General features: G+C 44.7%; 1 pseudogene; it reads right to left on the reverse strand.

Moving 5' to 3' along the window:
• Positions 1 to 9,830, reverse strand: part of LOC119456787 (connectin-like) — a 91,043-nt pseudogene extending 81,213 nt beyond the window's left edge.
• Between the last annotated feature and the right edge of the window lie 4,520 nt (positions 9,831 to 14,350).

Consider the following 14,350-nt stretch of genomic DNA (forward strand, 5'->3'; position numbering starts at 1 on the left):
AGTAGGCGTCTCTTTTCTCCTTTACAATCACCATATATGTAGAGCAAACGCGCCTTCTTCGGACGCGCGAGAGGCCGTGGGGGAGGGGGAGGGAAGGGAGGCGACGTTTAGCTGCGGCACCAAGTGCCTATTATATCAGAGGCTCCAGCAACAGTCACCAACGCCGCACGCATTTTGAGCTAACGCGGGCAAAACGCCGATGGCGTCGACAACAGTTCTGCGTGTTGTTGCTACCAAAGCCGCTCACCTTACTTCGTATGACATTGCTGTGTTGCTATCGCATTCATTGCTTCGCCCTTAGGGCGAAACTGTGACATTTTTTGATGCGAAGTATAGTCGTTAAGTTTTCTCAATGAAAGAGATAAAGTGACGTCCAGAAATTTTTTTCATGCGAAACTGATAAAGAAGGATGACGGTCTTGAAAAAGTTGTCGCAGTTTCACCCGAAAGGCGAAGCATCAATTGCGATAGCAACTTAGTAGAGAGCTATACGGAGTAAGGATAGTAGTTTTATCCGCTGTTCAAACTTGGACATGCAGCAGCACCGGCAACACAGCACTGTTGTCGACGCCGTCGGCGTTTGCCCGCGTTCGCACAAAATGCGTGCGGCGTTGGTGACTGTTGCCGGAGCCTCTGATATAAATAGGCACTTGGTGCCGCAGCTAAACGTCGCCTCCCTTCCCTGCCCCCCCCCCTCCCTCCCACGGCCTTTCGTGCGTCAGAAGAAGGCGCGTTTGCTCTACATATATGGTGATTGTAAAGGAGGAAAGAGACGCCTACTTCTGCAGCCCTTAAGGGAGCACGGCACAGAACGCGCGTTTGTTCTCCGCCGTGCGTTCACTCGCCGTGAAAGCGCGCGTCCCTCGCGCCCTTTCACTTGCACATACAGCGTTCGGCGGCGCGCGGCGACGATTTCATCTCCATTGACGTCATACGGAACCTCACGGCGACGGCGACGGCGACGGCAACGGCGACGGCAGAAATCTGCTTTGGAGTGTCCATATAATTGCTATCGCAATAATTAGATAATGCTTCCCATGCTTCCCAAATTAGAAACATATTGTCTATAAAGCACTTGTAGAGAATTATTTCCCCAAGGACTGACTACCCAAATACTCGCTTTCAAGAACATCCATAAATAAAATTGCATTGTTGGGCCCTATATTGATACCGATCGATGTATCAATAACGTGAGGATTGTGCTCACCGTCAAACCTAAAATTATTTAGCTTCAGAATTAGCTGAAAAAAAAATCACAGCATATCCACGGGGTGAATGATGATGAGTGGGCGAAGCTCCGGAGGGAATCATCGGATCTCCCGCTTAAGGGGACGCTAGCACAAACGCGTTAGAAACGTGCAGTACTCTCTAGTAAGGGGGAGCGGCCACAGCGTCTTACGCAGCCATTTACACATGCCGGAACGTGCACCGCGTTTGCCTACGCCATCGCATGACTGCTGAGAGAGTATACCCCCGTATTCATAAACGCTCCTCGACTTGAACTTGACTTGCCACCGCTTTGGGCAGCGCGTTCGAAACGCGTTGAAGGTAAGGCGGAGAGGCCACAGCGTCTTACACCAGCTTCTTACACGGGCCGTAACGCGCTAGCACAAACGTGTTAGAAACGCGCTAGAAACGCGGCCTTTCGTTAATGTTGGGTATTTATTGCCATCGTGGTGCGTGTGTCCATGTCCGCTTCGTGGCGTAGTGGGCTAACGCCGCGCGCTCGGAAGCGAGGGGTCCCTGGTTCGATTCCGCGCTACGGACACAACTTCGGAATTTTTTTTCTCATTTTTCTCAGACTGGTTACACACTACTACTACGACGACGGGGACGGAACGGGTGCCGCTATAAGGAGCTTCGCCCCTAAAATCGCCAAGTGATTTAAATATACCTGTCTCTGTTAGCGGCCATATTTCTGCTCTTCATTTTAATGCCCAGTCGGCCCGGAACAAAGAAGACGTCATCACAACCTTTATAGAAAGTTTTAAATTTCGTTTTGACGTAATTATGATGACCGAAACTTGGTATACAAGTGAACTGGAGGTACTGCAATTGCCTGGTTATAAGTCTCACTTTCTAAATCGTCGCGGTAAAAAAGGCGGTGGTCTTACGTTAATGGTTCAAGACAGATTTGAAAGCGAACTGCTCTCGAATTATTCTCAAATTACAGATGATTACGAAATTCTTACGGTAAAGTGCATATATGGTTATCAGTTATGTATCGCCCACCTGGAGGGATGCTACCTTCATTTTTATCTTTTTTAGACGAATTTCTTGCTTGGATTAACGACAATAATTACAAACTAATTTTGGGAGGTGATCTTAACATTGATTTCTTGAGCAACTCAGCGCCACAGGCTCAACTTACGGAAATGCTCGTAGTAAATGCGTTGGTAAACGTGATAAAACAACCGACACGTATACAGTTAAGTAGGTCAACATGTATTGATGCTTTTGTAACAAACTGTCAAAATCAGACAATTGACTCAGGAGTTCTCGGATCACATATTAGTGACCATTTGCCCATATACATAATACAAAGCTTTAACAAACCAAACTCAAAAAACAAACATGAAAGGTCTGTCACATACCGTAACGTAAACCAGGAGACACTGCAGCGTTTTCGTTCAATTTTAATAGCTACAGACTGGCGCTCCATCCACAGCAGTGATAACGCAACTCGCGCGTATGAACTACTAATAGACAAAATTAAAACAGCCTTCACCGTAAGTTTTCCTTACATCAAAAAGACCCGTCCCCGTAAGGCAAGAAAGCCGTGGCTTACTTCGGAATGCTTGAAGGCTATCATCGATAAAAATGCACTGTTTCAAAGGTTCCTTAGGTCAAAAAGCGCCTCCGATTTACAAGCGTTTAAGAAACATAGGAATAAAACAAATAACCTTTTGCGCAGACACAAAGAACGATACTTTTATAACTTGTTTAATCACGAAGTATCTAGAAAACCGGAACTTGTCTGGAAAAGGCTGAATTCTTTCTTAGAAGGTTATTCTAAAGAAAACACTGGCCCCACTGAGATTAAATTAAATAACGATACATTCACTGGCCGTAAGCTAGCTGACCTTTTTAACAATTTTTTTGCCTCTGTCGCAAGCAGTGTGCATAATACTTCCTGCATGGAATATATGCCTTCGAGAACACGTGAATCTGCGTATTTGTTTCCCGTCTCCCAGCCAGAAGTTGTAGCAATGTTCTTATCCCTCAAAAATAGCTACTGCCCCGACCCTGATGATCTACAAATTCGACCGGTCAAGTACGTACTTGACATCATCGCCCCAGCCCTAACACATGTGATCAATCTAATCTTTTTTCTGGCGATTTCCCGAGACAGCTACAAGTTGCTAAAGTTACCGTTATTTTCAAAGGCGGTGACAAAAATAATGTATCAAACTACAGGCCTATTTCCATACTGCCCATTTTTTCCAAAGCTATTGAAAAGTTAATACACATAAGAATGAATAGTTTTTTGAGTCGCCATAACATCATAACGCCGTTTCAATTCGGCTTTAGTAAAAAACGTTCCACAGAATCCGCGTTACTTCTTCAAAAAGAAATCATACTAGGTGGTTTTGAGCGTCAACTTTACATAGTTGGAATATTTATCGATTATTCAAAAGCCTCTGACCGGATTAATCATACCACACTTTTAAAAAAGCTACAGCATTACGGATTCCGTGGGGCATTTTTTACACTTATGCAAAGCTACTTGAGTGATCGCAAGCAGCAGGTACAACTTAATAACTATAAATCAAGCTTTCGGTCCCTAAAAAGCGGAGTACCGCAGGGAAGCATCCTAGGGCCTCTACTTTTTTAATGTATATATTACGACGTAGTAAGAATAGATGAAATACCCAATTTTAAGTTTATGCTGACGATACTAGTTTGTTTTTTTAGGATCAGATTTATCGGAAATTCAAACCAGAGCAAATACGTACTCGCGAAACTGCATACCTGGAGTTTGAACAACTCGCTAACTATAAATACGTCAAAAACAAAGCGGTTTTATTTAGAGCTAAAGCAAGAAAGTCAACTTTGATTTAGCGCTTTTTCTTGTCCATCAAAAATTGAGGTGGTTCCTGCTGTGAAATGTCTTGGTGTACTCTTTAATGAAACATGTCCTGGATTTGCAGTCTGATTCTGTTTGTTCCAGTCTTTCTCACACGGTTGGTATGTTATCGCGCACACGTTTTCTTTTACCTGAGAAAGTAAACTGTTATTGTATAACTCACTTTTCCTTCAAAACTGTGCTATTGCTACCTAGTCTGGGGAACCACCACAATTTCCAACATTCTGAGGATTTCTAGATTACAAAAAGGATGTCCGTTTGATTGTCAATGCTCCGTATAACGCGCACACAGGCCCCTCTTAAAAATCTAAACGTAATACCTGTTGACGACTTGTACGAATCTTTACTAATAAAAACGCTACAAACAAGGCATTAAACAAACATCTGTGCTTGAAAGAACTGCTAATTTGACTGAAAGATTGCATGTTTATGACACGCGCGGAATCACTTTTTGGTTTACGCCACGGACCCGTACTAATTATGGCCGACAAATGATCGCATATACATTGCCTACTCTTTTAAACACCAGCATTGTTTTCTGTATGCAGCTGCTATCAAGTTTTGATTTTGTACTGGAAAGTTTCTCAAGTTTCATAAATTTTGATGTCGTGCAGAAAGTATATATTGCTTTTCAATGTTAATTTCAACACTGTTAGTTTATTTTCCGATGTATATTTTACCATTGTAAGTTTTGCCATTGTGCCATTGTAACTAGGAACGTTTTTGTTGTTGTTGTTGCCCCTGTCAAAGTGCAATTATCGGGTACAGACCCCTCAAGCCTTTTCTTGGCTTTTAGTCTGTGCCCCCAGCATTTTTGTACATGTTATAATGTACCATAATGCCGAAATAAAATGAATGAAATGAGAATGAAAGTGTAGAAAATGTGCTACGACATACAGGTTTGTCAGGGTAGAGCGGATCGTACACATTGTGGTCTCATCGCTACGCTCACGGCGCGCACTCTCGACGACCACCGCGGGTTCGAGCACTCCGAGCCGCCATGCATACATGTAGGGCGCCGCGTCCACACGTGCTCCGGCCCGCTCCGTGTGCCGACGCACCGCAGCGCGCGCTGGCACCCGCCGGTCCCATGCTAGGGGAAGGCGAGCCCACGCGCGCAGCAAGGGAGACCCTAGCCGAGCTCTCCAGAAGGACAAAGAACGTTTATTAAGCTGGTTCAATACAACTAAGTTTAAAACAACACACCCGAATCTATAAGTCTAATTGCAACACAAAACATGGCCTGGCCAGATGGTCGCTGGTGGCCGCCAACGGCGCACCGCGACAGAGAAACAAAGCACAAGGAACTCAGCAGAGGGAGGCCCCCTATCCTTCGGCCAGCGTCTGCCATCTCGCACCACCACAGCAGAGGAAATGAAAACAGAAAGAAACAGACGGGGGCACGATAGGAATGCGCTGCCTCAGGACATCGAGACGATGGAAGAGTGCGCGCACCGCCCGAGGCCGGGACCCCGACGAGTCGAAGTAAGTACCTCTAGCCGAAGCAACCATCGGGTGGCGGCGGACAAAGGGGCGCCGCCGGCAGAGTGGAGCTCGTACGCACCTTCCGACGCCTGGATGTGGCCTCCCCAGGCCCCGTCTTGCGCCCGCGTACCCGAACGCACGCAAGCAAGGCCCGAATCCCGCCAAAAGGTCGGCCAATGGGGACGTCCGTTGACCTTGCCGTGGGCGGGATGACAGCCGAGTGACAGTGTGTTATGACCCGCTGCCACCCCGTCCAGGCAGGGCGGGAGACAGAGATCTCGGAAACGCAACGCAATGGAACGGCGTCACACAACCACTTCGAGCGCCCGAAACCTCACAGCGTTGACAGTTGAATGGATACCATCAGCATGAGCGACATTCATATAGAGAGTACGACATACGTTATAACAAGCCTGGCTATTTTCAAATTATTAATTTATCTTAACAGATGATTGGTGTCCTTAATAAACAACAAGAAGATTGTCGAAATTTCGTTAATAAACGTATCGAAGCAGCAGGAAAGATTTCGGTGACTATACCAATATCCTAAACAATTCGTCGACCGTGATTATTCGTCCTCAACGTCCTATGAATTTCCGGTAACCGGTAAAAACGACTGGCGACAGGGCCAAGCGGAACAATAGAATGGAATAGTTTCGCCATTCACCATTTCTTTAACTAAACCTTCAGGAGATTGTTGAACTAATCATTTGTACCCGCTTGTATATAATATAGCATCAAAACCCCTGCGCTTATAGAAATACTGATCTACCAACTGCGTCTGAGCTACTGCGATATATTCACTTTCGTTCATTGTAACAATCACATCAACTTCGCTAGTCTGCTTAATCACTATATTGACACGCGTATACCGTTTATCCGGTGACGGTGACAAGAAACTTTAATTGGTCCTGAGAAACTGGCCAGGGGGAGCTGGCCAGTTTATCCGGTGTCATTTTTTTCACCGGCTAACAAATGTTATAAAGTTACCGCTCGGCGCAAAACGCGTCCTTAATATTTCGGAAATCTCTCGAATGTTGTCGCCGATTCTATAGCGACGGAACCTCGTGTAATGAGATGACATGCGCGACGCGAATAGTGCTGTACATTCTGGAACGCACGCGAGTGCCAGCGATTACGCTGGAATCCGCGACGCGTCACCTAAAGATAGCCGATGCGCTGTAGATCCGATCTCGACGACCGACAATTCGGCTCACTGCTATCGTTATGCTATAGCATTACTTGTGTTTCTGGGCGCAAGTTCGCCCAACAAATAGTTAGCTCGTTAAGCAAGGTGCTGCGCGAAACAAACATGGATAAAAGCACAAGGACAACGCACAAGGGCGCCCGTCCTTGTGCTTTTCTCGTCCATCGCGCAGCACCTCGCTTAACGATGTACGACCGACTTGCCCAGCAACACGCACTATTGAAAGAGTTAACTTTTACCCAGTGGCTTTGGCAGTGCCTTCTTATTCTTCATCGGCACGACGTGAGCATATCCGATCACGCCCTTAATAGCTACGGATTCTTTTTTGTAAAGGCTACATCTAACCGTCGCATATTTTTCGTAGACGCGATCTATATCCCGGAGCATGGCTTTCCTCTAAAGTTCTAGCCACTTGTCTTGTTCGTGGAGGAGGAGTCCAATGTATAATTGGATGTGAATTATTAGGCTTCTCTTCGAAAATAGGTCGGTCGTAAAGGTACCCCGCTGCCGCAAATTCGTTCGAAGTTTTCGCGGTCTTTCGCCAATTGAAATTAGCTATAGCAACGGGTGGCTTGGCAGAAACTAAGGCATCGAGATAATGCATTTATTTATTCTTCGCATAAGCTAGGACACGGGTTATTAAAAATGCTTTTTGTCAGATTCCTGGCTGCTTACAATGCATGCAAATGTTCCATGGTTGCTGACGTTGCAGTTTAACGTTATCATGCAAGAACTGATATTTAGTGGTAAAAAATTCAACTTTTTTTTAATACATGGTCAACAACGAGGACTGCTCAGTTAGCTGGTGTTTAGCGAAAATATGCTTCTCTGTGTTGATCAGGAACTTAGCCGATGACATGTCATGCTATTTTACGATGCGCGTTGGTTCCTTGGATGCCAATTTTATAGGGTATCCTCCCATATCGACAAGTTTCGGCCTGAAATATTTCGAATGGCTCGCTTAACAACTAACCTAAGTTATTTCGGTGCAACAGGGGAATTCACGTCCTCTTCGGGGACATGTGGTTTCGGCCAGTCATGTAGTATATTTATATTTTGCAGTACAGCCAGTGGTGTTTTCCTTGCAATGGGCCCAGTTAACTGCTTGCGGCACGGAAATCCTTGATCACCTTTTCTTTTTCCCCAACTTCTTATCCTTTTTCAGCAACCATTTATTTAGTATTTTAGTAAATCTCCATTCCATACAGCAGCCATTATTTCTTGAAAAGCTTGTTTGCAATCACACGCTAAAGATGCTGAGAGGCAGTTTTGATGACAATTGATCTAGTGCTTAAAACTGACTCTTTATCCCTAATAAGTGTCTTTTTTTTAGTAGTGAGTACAGGCGTGGTACTAATTACAGAGAAGTAAACATTTCTGATGTATTTATCTTTATGCGTCTGCGTTTGGATATTCGATACACGATACTTGCTATTTGTATTCGATTCTTAGTGAAAAACTTTGATATTCGCCCACCTGTAAAAATACTGATTAACATGAAAAAATGAAAAGAATCATATGGTGGATGACGTTATGTCACACTTGATTAAAAAATAAATGAATCAAATGAAACCTCAGATGCATGCACCCGCTCAGACCACAAACATCAAGTTCACAGAAAATGTGTTTGCCCAATATTTTTTTCTAATCCTAAGGAAGTTTCTTGAGTTGTTAAACATACTCACATGGCGATGGCTTCCCGAGACACTTGTTGGGCATAGCACTGCCTGACGGGTTTATTTCCGGAGCTGTAACGACATGAGGGGACCGAAGACGACCACTCCTTACGTTATCCTGGTGAAGAACATGCATCGCTCCGAAGCGAGCTTGAAATTCGAGTTCCCTTTGGTGACCGGGGTAAAAAAAAACTGGGGGCGACCTCAGGTGGTCTAGGTATAGGCGTTGCTTGGGAGTGTTTTGGATTTGTTGCCGGCGGATTGGTTGCTTTTGATACTGCAAGGGGCGTTCTTGGCGCTCTACTTTTCGACAGATAGTCGGAAATTTTCTTTTCCGTTGTGGGGCCGTTAATAAAGAAGTTGTCAATTGAAGGCAGGTTTGTGACGGACACGCCGTGGTGGCTATGACGTTGTGCTGCTTAACACAAGGTCGAGGGTTCAAATCCCGGGCGTGGTGGCCGGGATTTCGATGGGCGCGAAATGCGAAAACGTCCGTGTACCGTAGCATTGGGTACGCGTTAAAGGATCCCAAGTGGTCAGAATTAATCCGGCGTCCCCCACTACAGCGTACCTCATAATCAGATCGTGGTTTTGGCAAGCAAAGCGCCGGCCAGGAAAAGAAAGAAAAAAGGTACCTGACGAGAACTTCAATGGCGCTCTTAGAGGCGGTAACAAGTGCAGAGTCCAACCAGAATGACGTAGTTATGTCAAAACTTTTCCTAAAGCAGAGTGCTTGGGTGTGGCTAGCCAGTAGCGCTACTCCCTCGACACTAAGGTGAACACCATCAGCCCAAGTACTTAAAGCCATGGTCCAGGAAGTACACAAGGCGGGACTTCCTGCGAAAACATCGCACAAGCAATGGTAAATCGGAGAGCCTCTTGATGAAAATGGTAGGCAGAGCCGTAGTTGCGGTAGCCTCGTCGTCGGTTTGTCGTTCTTCGGAGCACGAGAACTGCGTGAATTCGTCTGATTTAATGGTAGTGCTTGGTAATAAGGCTTATGAGGTGGCAGTGCATTCCAAAAGTTGACTCTTCAGACTTTGACATTAGATAATTTGTTCCGATATGTAGAAAGCGTAGTGGTTGCTTGAGGCACAAGGTCTGACGTTGGTTCAATATTACTAATGACGGCGCCAGTCTGCGTGATGAAAGCTGGCGCTTCCACTCTTCCCGGGTCAAAATGTTCAGACAAAGTGGTGCTGTCAAGATCCATGCCAATATAATAACCAGGAACACTGGGATCCGGTGAAAGTACGGCACTAAAGCAAGACGGCACGTATGAATAGTTCGTACTAACTTTTCGATTGGGTCCCGGTCTTCGCCAGAGCACAAGAAAAAGGCTGAGTACATCGACTTAAATGGCTGTAGACTCACACGAAACGCCATGCAATATTAAAGGAATCTGCTGCACGCGTCTTTATCTACAGACACGTGGTGATTTTCACAGTTTTTTTTTTTTGCTTTTTTTTTGTATTGGTACGTGACAATAACCTGGCATCTTTCCAATCTAATATTATTTTAACGAGAATGCATGAGCGAAAGTTAGGAAGCATATCGCACTGAAGTGATTAAAGCCAGTTGGCATGCGATGCGAAATAAATCTCAAACAAGAAACCGCTGCGTCAGTTGCACAAGGTTCGGCACAGCTAGCCTACTTCTTCGGAGCTTGCTGATGTCAGGAGCATACACTGTGAATACAGCAATCCAGCCTTGAAGGTACAAGTTATCGAGCGTTTAAGTGGCAATGCTGCCGTAGCACATTTGGTGGTACAACGCACGCGTAAGGCGCCGGTTTTGGGTTCGGCTCCAACCGGCGGCAAGTTGTTTTTCGGCCACGTTCACTTATCATTTCGAAACTTCAATTGAAACTACAAATAATTGTTCCTGGTTTTCCTTGGCTTCGTTGTCTATTGGCTTCGTATGGTTGGGACTAACAAAAATCGAGTGCATAGGTTTCCTCCTCGTTCTTTATATACATATGCCGAATGGTGTATTGTATATTGTAAAGTTGTCTGCGAACGTTATATTTGGATCATTAGGAAATGTTTATTTTAGCTAAATCAATACGCATAGTGACGAGATTCAACCATGCAACGTCAAAGTGATATCAGCTGTTTGCATGTGGTCATTCAGGGCAACTGGTGGTTCGAGATTGTGACACCTTTATAGAATAAAATGTTCCATCGTCATTTCACTTAGTGGACAAATTCGTTGGTAGGCATAAGAGCACAGTTGTGATATACTGGTCGCTCATACTAACTTTTCTCAGCTATCGGCGTATCATAAGCGAACTTTTGGTTAAAGACTTTCTCTGGTATTTTTGAGCTTTCGTGTGATTACAAACGTAGTTGCTCTAGTGTTAGGAAGTCAACCATTGGCTGTGTTATTTATGATATTTTATTTTTCAAATCGATTTCATATGCTGCGGCAGTGTGTTCACAAGCCCTGCATCTAAACAAAAAAAAAAGTGCAGATCACGGGCCTGTTGGTAACTCCGTACATTTATCTAAAAAAAAAAAAAACATGCAAAAATGCACGTAGTACGCTCAGTCCTTATACGCAGCACGATGCACGGCTACTGCAGCGCATAGCAAATCTATCGGGATACCAGAAAAGAGCGGGTGGGTTGACTGCGAGGCATCGCATCACATGATTGGCTATTTGCTCGAACATTTTACTCTTACTTTTTTATTTTAACTCTCTCATCCGCTGTGATGCATATACAACCATCTGTCAAACGCTGCTAGCTGACTCAGTCTCGCCTCTCATATTGCCACTTGTTCGACGACACATTTTATCTGATGAACTGGTCCTCCTGATCATTTCTGGTTGTTTGTTTGTTTTGTTTTTGTCTAACGTCGTCTTGCCTGAAGATACAAAGCAATCGCCAGGAATAGCGCTTGAGACGCTACAGCGGCATCCACTGTAAGGGACGGTGCGTTTTCATCACCATAAGAACGGGAAAGATTCAGCGTTAAGTGCTTCGATCTATACCTGCCGTGAAAAATGTGAAAATGCCACACTTTTTGTGTTTTTCTGTCTTTATTGCCTCTACCTTCTGGACTTTGTTAAAAGGAAAAGGCAGCACTCGCGAATGCATTTCCATTTCCCGCTGAATTGGGACTCAGTTGATTAAGTGCGCCATGCGGCGGATTGAGTTGCGAAGAGAGCTGAGAATAGCGACCTGTCTTTTGGCTGAACCCGTTCGTCCTGACGCATATCGCGTACGCTCGTCTAGTTGACACGCAGCTGCGGTCTGTGATGAATTGGACGTCAACAGGGGGTTGTGCTTCTTTTTCTCTCTCTCTCTCTCTCTTTCTCTCTCACACACACACTTTTTTTTTTTTGGATGTAGCGTAGTTACATAGGGCAAAGGTTGCGGCGATACATGCTCCCGGACATCATTGACCCGTAACGGAAGGGGCCCGCAGCGCAACCACGGAACCATAGAAACACAGTTCCACTCCATTGTGCTGCAAGGCAACTGTGGGCAAAAGCAGAGTCGCTGCCACCATTTTTTCACTTTAATGAGCACTTTTGCTACCGTCACTTCAATGACAAATGCAACAAAGTAACCTGAACGAGAAAGAAATCCTGTAGCGGCCGAAAATGCGGGACTTTCAGTTTTTTTTTCAATGGATCCCGTTGCTACACGCGGTCGCTTTTTTTTTTTTTTTTTGCAACGGAGGGCAGAAGGGTGAGAGCACCAACACTACTAAAATATCCGGCGTGAGACAATACGATGCGCTAGTTGGTTTATTACCATTTGGGCTCCCACTATCATTCGTCCTTCTGCGTGTTCGTTTGGTCTTTCGTATCCAGTGTATCTCGTGGAGAGCTGTGAAGGTCGAAACAACAAACTGTAAAACAAAACAAACAAAAATACCTAGTTTTCTTTTTTATGCCGTTCTGCTTCACTACATTACAGTGGCATCCAGCAGGAATTCTGAACAGATACGGTGCTGAGTCAGTCCCTTCTTCAGGACAAGGAAAAGTGCAATCGATTTCTGCCCTGCGCTGGCCACAGCAAAACGTTTTGCCTTCCACTCCCGTGACGTATACCCTTGAATTACGACGGTATGTTGAAGTGAGCTGGGTAAAAGGGTACTAGCCTATCAAGGCGCGGCAAGATCGAAGATTGTTTGCGTTTGCGTATGTCTAAGGAACGAACAAGATACGGCACAAAAAAATAATAAAAAAAGCACCGAAACACTAGTCAACACCAGTTGTGCACAGCAAATGCAGAGCTACAAAATTGCTTATGTAATGTTGTGGCGCCCAAAGCCTGTATTTCATAAGCATTCTTTCGTATGACTATTAGTTTCTGATCATGCGTCCCACCGAGTGGCAAGTCTCGGCGATAACTATCATGTAAGAGAGGAGTAGCCGGCGCCACATAATTTATTTTATTTTTATTTTTTAACGTACCGATGGGACATTGAGTAATGGGGCTTAGTAGAAGTTATATAACAACAGGTGGAAATTTCCATAGAAACACACACAAGAAATGGTAAACAAGTAAAGCATGGTGCAACAGAGCAGTAGGAACACTATCGAAAATACGATACATGTGAGGGGATGGGGGGCTTCAATGTTGGACAGAATCACAACGCATCCATAAACACAATTCACTTCTCTCGTTTGAAATGTTGAAGTTAACGCTACAACAAGAAAGAAAAAGAAACAATAAGAACGAAAGAAAAAAAAACGTTTACTACCGGGTGATATTAGGCCTTTTCACGCTTTCAATGAAACTCCGCGCAGAAAGCGTTATTCGCACTACTCAGGTTCCTGCGGTCTACGGGCCTTCATGATAGACATTAAAAGCGCCTCCCGCTACCGATCTAAGTGTACGCGGTTACTTTGTATGTGCTCGTCTCTCTCTCTCCCTCCCCAATTCGACTATTTTTCTTTTCATACACCTTCCCCCCATGCAAGGTATCCCACCGGAGCTACCTCTGATTAACATCGCTGCCTTTCCATGCATCATTTCTCTCTATCTCTCTTTCACACTTTCTGCTATTTTTCCGAAGCAGTTGACCAACCACTGATCTTCCCGAGCACTGTACGTCGTTCTGGCGTCCTCGCGTTCGCATAAAGGCGGTGTTGTTGGCCAGCAAGCGTCCCTGAGCTGAAGGCGATTGAGGCATGAGTAAGAACTCTTAGGAACAGATTAATGCTCTTTCTATAGGCCTCCATCTATGATGTATCGCGAATGTCTAACTAAATTACGCGTTCCCCTAAAGACATGCTCGGAATTTTGAAGGAAGAAATGAAAGCGGTGCTTCACACAAAAAAACTTCTAGAGCAAGCGCGTGTGCTTTGGTGAAACAAAGCATAAACACGCTTCCTTTAAAATCTTACAATATTGATCTCAAGCATCAAGAAACAGCGACCTCGCCCTTCGCGTCCACCGCGTAAATCTTGTGCATTAAACCCAATTTCCGCACTGTATAAGCTTTTAAACGATAAAGAGATTGAAGAAGCGAAATTGTCAAATAAAAATACGCAGAAAAAAAAACACGAAACAGAACGAGACTTGCGGGCTTGCATTTAAATGTGAAAAGCTTAAACCTGAGTTTAAAACAATGTTTTCGCACACCATGCGGCATTATTGACGCAGTAGATCTCGTTAGAGGGACGTATCACTACAGTTTATTTTGTTTGGTCTTAATTCACAGACATGGAAGCAACGCCGATGCACTAGAAACCATTTACATCACGTCAATAATTTTTTTACAGTGTATTTGTACCGACAGTGCCATCAGCAGCAAATTTCATGTGGTGTACCTTGCGTACTTTTTTTTTCGCAGAAAGTACCAGGAAATAGTACATTGTTTAATTACATTGCAGTGTAGACAACTCAAAGGTCAACGTTGCCAATTAGAACTGAGCA

This window comes from Dermacentor silvarum, chromosome 6 (assembly GCF_013339745.2).
Source record: "Dermacentor silvarum isolate Dsil-2018 chromosome 6, BIME_Dsil_1.4, whole genome shotgun sequence".
Classification (NCBI taxonomy): Eukaryota; Metazoa; Arthropoda; class Arachnida; order Ixodida; family Ixodidae; genus Dermacentor; species Dermacentor silvarum.